The sequence below is a fragment of the Mustela lutreola genome, chromosome 9, assembly GCF_030435805.1.
Source record: "Mustela lutreola isolate mMusLut2 chromosome 9, mMusLut2.pri, whole genome shotgun sequence".
NCBI lineage: Eukaryota > Metazoa > Chordata > Mammalia > Carnivora > Mustelidae > Mustela > Mustela lutreola.
This window is the reverse complement of record NC_081298.1, coordinates 29,287,007-29,291,774: the sequence shown is the minus strand read 5'-3', so window position 1 is coordinate 29,291,774 and position 4,768 is coordinate 29,287,007. Positions and strand designations below refer to the sequence as shown.

The following is a 4,768-nucleotide window of genomic DNA, read 5'->3' as shown; positions in this document are numbered from 1 at the left end:
CTCCCACCATGTCCCCCCCTCCCCTGTGGGCCTCCCAGGTGTGTGGTCATCCCACATGTGCCTTGGACCTGACCCCAGGCCTTTACATTGCCCTCTGCCCTCTGCCAGGAACACTCTTCTCTCCTCCTCTGCCCTCCCCCTGCTTCATGCCTGGCTTGTTACCCTGTTGTCTGGACCTGGACTTGCCCCTCTGGTGACCTGACTCATGTCTGCTGGCTGTGTTTGGCCTTGCCCCCAATTTAAATGTAGTGCTCACTTTCCCTGTGTGAGCAACTTACTAAGCTGCTAGGTATGGGGCAGGCACAGGGAAGTAGCCTTAGTGTCTGTGAAAAAAATCCATCTCAGGGCACCTGGGTGGCTCAGTCATTAAACATCTGCCTTTGGCTCAGGTCATGATCCCAGGGTCCTGGGATTGAACCCCACCATGTTGACCTCCCTGATTAGTGGGGAGCCTGCTTCTCCTTCTCCCAGTCCCCCTGCTTGTGTTCCCTCTCTAGCTGTCTCTCTCTTTGTCAAATAAATAAAATCTTTTAAAAAATCAGTCTCAGAGGGGCTTACCACCCTTGCTGACAATGGGGGAGCTGTTGTCCCCACAGGTGATCCCCTCAGAGAGTCAAGACTTCCAACTTTTTAAGGCTCAGGAAGCTTATGCTCTTGAATTCATGGCTGGGGCCTAAGCAAGCCCCCTTTTCTTCCAGCAGTCCTCTTTCTCCTTCCTTGCCCATGGGCTGGACCTGATTCCTGATCTGGGGGAGTTCAAGGGTGACCACTCCTAGGAATAGCAGGGTTGACTGATGGACCTTGTCAGCAAGAGTCCCAGTAGCCTTCAAGGGAGAACCTTATGGGGTTGGAGACAACAACTCTGTGGGGACCAGCGACAGCCCACTCAAAGCAAAGTGGGGCAGGAGGCCAGCCCTGCTGATTCTAGCCAGTCTGTAGGCCACAGAAAGGAGGCCTGTGCCTGAAGGTGCTCTACGCCTTGCAGATGGGGAAAGGACCTGCAGGAGTCGGCCAGGAGAGGGCACCTGTTGGGTTTGCCTGGGAGCTCGGCACAGGAGGAGTGTTCCTGGCTCCAGCATTCTGACTGTGGGGTTGGTTTCCCACCTCTCAAGCCTCAGGCTCCCCTTTGTATGATGGGGGTGCTGATGGCCTCCCTCTCTGGGAGCAGAAGGAAAGGAGGTCCCACAAGCAGACTTGCTCTGGACAGACTGTGAGAGTGGCTGTTGCTTAAAGCAGCCCAGGGTCTGTCCCCTTGAAGAAGGTGCACACATCCATGGCCCACAGCTCTGGGGTCCTTCCACCACCTCTGACAGTAACCCTCCTCCTGCCTTGTCCCTTGTCTCTGTCGACAGGTGGTCTTCCTGGAGCTGTTCCTACAGAGGGCAGAGAAGCCCATCATAGTAGGACACAGGGTCGCCTACTAGGCCATCACCAACCAGTGGGCTGCCAGTCCCCTGTACCCCCCTGGGAGGGCTGAAGGTGGTGGTCCTCGAGGTCCCTGGCACCCTGCACTGGCAGGACGTGCCCATGCAGCACATGGCGATGGTCAGCCGCTTCTGTGAGCAGCACTTCCTCCATGAGGTGGATGACCTGGTGTGCTCAGAAGTGGACATGAGGTTCTGTGACCATGTGGGCATGGAGATCCTATCCCCCCTCTTTGGCACCCTGCACCCCAGTTTCTACTGGGTGTCCCATGAAGACTTCAGCTACCAGTGCCGGCCACAGTCCCAGGCCCACATCCCCAGGGTCCAGGGTGACATTTACTACATGGGGGCCATTTTTGGGGGGGTGGTGGTAGAGGTTCACTGACTGACCTTGGCCTGTCACCAGGTGATGGAGATCAACGTGGCCAATGGGCCAATGGCCACACACAACAAGGGATACATCTAGGCTCTTTCCACAGTTTAGCTGTTGTGGACATTGCTGCTATGAATATTGGGGTGCAGGTGGCCCTTCATTTCACTAAATCTGTATCATTGGGGTAAATACTCAGGAGTTCAATTGCTGGGTTGTAGGGTAGCTCTATTTTCAACTTCCTGAGAAACCTCCATACTGTTCTCCAGAGTGGCTACACTAGCTTGCATTCCCACCAACAGTGTAAGAGGGTTCCTCTTTCTCCACATCCTTGCCAACACTTGCTTCCTGTATTGTTAATTTTAGCCATTCTAACTGGGGTAAGGTGATATCTCATTATAGTTTTGATTTGTATTTCCCTCCTGTTGAGGGATGTTGAGCAATTTTTTGTGTGTCTGGTATGAGCCTCCTCAGTCTCCTCTGCTCCCCTTATTTTCCTCCTCAGCCTGAAGATGATCCCAACCAATCTGCAGCTTTGATGACAAGTTCAGTCCAGATGCCAGGAACATACCTCGGGGGTCTTGGCTTCACCTACCCCATCTGTCCTGTCCATGTCAGGTGCCTGCACCCCTCCCCAATCAGCTGGCCACCTGCTCCTCTCACAGATGTCCCCATCTCAGGAGAGGGAAACACCAAGTCCAGACCCTTGGATTCCTCTCTGACTTGTTGCTTTCCACCAACTCTCCCAGTAGTGACGTGGCTACTGGAGGACATTTGATATCCAAACCACTTAAAGGCATATGCGAGTCTCTACTGCCTGGCAATGGGTAAGAGTTGGGGCAAATAGAAAGCAAGCAGAATCACTGGAAGAAAGACTGAGTGATGAGGAGCTTTAGGGAAGAAGGGCCTGGAAGCTCTGACCTATTCCCAAGCCCCTTGGACACAGCATGCATGGGCTGGGGGCCTGCTCAGGGTTGATATGAGAAGGCCCTAGGCTCTGCCCTCTGCTGATTCTCAGTCTTGGTAAGTAGGAAGTGAAGGCCAAGACAGAGTGCTAAGAGGCCTGGCTGGTGCTGAAGGTGTATCCTGACACCCACACACCAAGAGCCCTCCTCCCAATCTGCAAAGACTGGAAGGTTTTTTGTTTGTTTGTTTTTTTTTTTTTTTTTTTTTTTTTAAGAAGGAGGGCAGTTTCCAGATGTTTAAGGAAATATCACCCAGTGGACAATTGACCGCTGTATTCACAGACCAGATACTATTTTGGCCACACACAACGAGGAATACAGATTTGGCAAAGTCAGTTCAGAAATGTCACTAAGCCAACAGCAGAACTGCAGGAAGAGCAGCAGCAGTGAAGCCTGGGGACGGGAACAACTGGCATTTGACTTGCTGCACTGCACTCTTCACGGTGTCCCAGATCCAAAGGCAGAGAGACGAATGGTGGTGACACAGGAAAGGAATGTATTTCAGTGCAGCTGACACCAGAAGGCTGAGGACTGGCATGGTCTCAAGGTGTTGAAAACACTCCTGAGCTTTTATAGGAGGAAAATCTAGGACAAACTTTGGTGGGTAGGTGCAGGAGGTCAGTAAAATTTCAGTCAATCATTGTTTTGGGGTCCATCACGTGGGGTCTTGCTGGTTGTCAGGCAGTGGTTATTGCTTGAAGGGTTGTTTTGGTGCCCGCTGGGTCTTTGACTTGAGTTAAGAGATGAGCCTGAAGGAGGGACATCATCAGTTAGGAAGTACAGACGAAGGTCAGAGTGGAAGTGGGTAAAGGCCTCTTTCACTCTGAGAGCGGGCGAGCTCCGAGCCTCTGTTACACACCTTGCCCTGCTCATCGCCTCCAGCTGCCTGGTCCTGAGTCCTGTCCTTTTAATGAACTGGTCATCCAGTAAGCAACGTGTTTCTCTGAGTTCCATGAGCCACTCGAGCAGACTATTTGAACCCAAGGAGGAGGTTGTGGGGCCCTCTAATATGTAGCCGTAGCTCAGAAACACAAGTGACCTCTCTGCCCAGCCGCTGCTTGACCACTAAGCTAAAAGCACAGGGATTCAGTGGCCACACGCAGCAAAGAGCACAGACTGGACAATGTTAGTTCAGAAAAGTCACTAAGCCAAGAGTAGCATCCACAATGAGTGGCAATAATGAAGCCTGGGGTGGGGAAGCTGTGATATTCAGGATGCTTCCATTATAATACTCATCATCACACCCTGAACTTGTCAGTGGGGCCAAGTGCCCCCGCTGGGGGTCAGGTAGCTTCCTACATGTTCCACCTGCCTCTCCCTGACTCCCCCAGCCATGCACAGCCCTGTGTGCTCCTTCCCAGCAGGGGCTGTTTTAACCAAGGCCAGGAAGATGGGATGGATTTTCCTGTCTCCATCTGCCACCACCCCCCACCCAGGGTGGTAAGAGAGGAAAGTTTTCTTCAACTCATCTTAAGGTCCCCAGCTGGGTCTAGAAATTGATAAAGACAGAGGAACAGGAGAAAAGCTGGCAAAGTGCATTGATTTTTTTGGTGGGAACCTCACAAGAACATGCAGACCAGCAGAGGCAGTTGGAGCAGACAGTTCTACGTTTTAGGCAAAGAAGCAATCATAGTGTGAAGAATTGAGAGACACAGGGTTTGAGCTAGGACCGGTTAACGGTAAAAAAGTAACTAGGAGGGTGCCTAGGTGGCTCAGTGGGTTAGGCCTCTACCTTCAGCTCAGGTCATGATCTCAGGGTCCTGGGATCGAGCTCTGCATTGGGCTCGCTGCTCAGCAAGGAGCCTGCTTCCCCCTCTCTCTCTGCTTACCTCTCTGCCTACTTGTGATCCCTCTTACTGTGTCAAATAATTAAATAAAATATTTTTTAAAAAAGTAACTAGGAAAATAAAGGTTAGTTTAATTAGGCTTGTTCTTATAGCCTAAATTCCTTGACACTGGTGAGAATCATGTCCACCCTGTGGTCTGGGGAGAGAAAGTACCAGCTGGGA

The 4,768-nt window shown here is 51.8% G+C and overlaps 1 pseudogene; it reads left to right on the top strand.

The window, feature by feature from the left end:
- Positions 1–572: 572 nt before the first annotated feature.
- On the top strand, positions 573–1,890 carry LOC131808348 (histo-blood group ABO system transferase 2-like; annotated as a pseudogene).
- Positions 1,891–4,768: the final 2,878 nt, after the last annotated feature.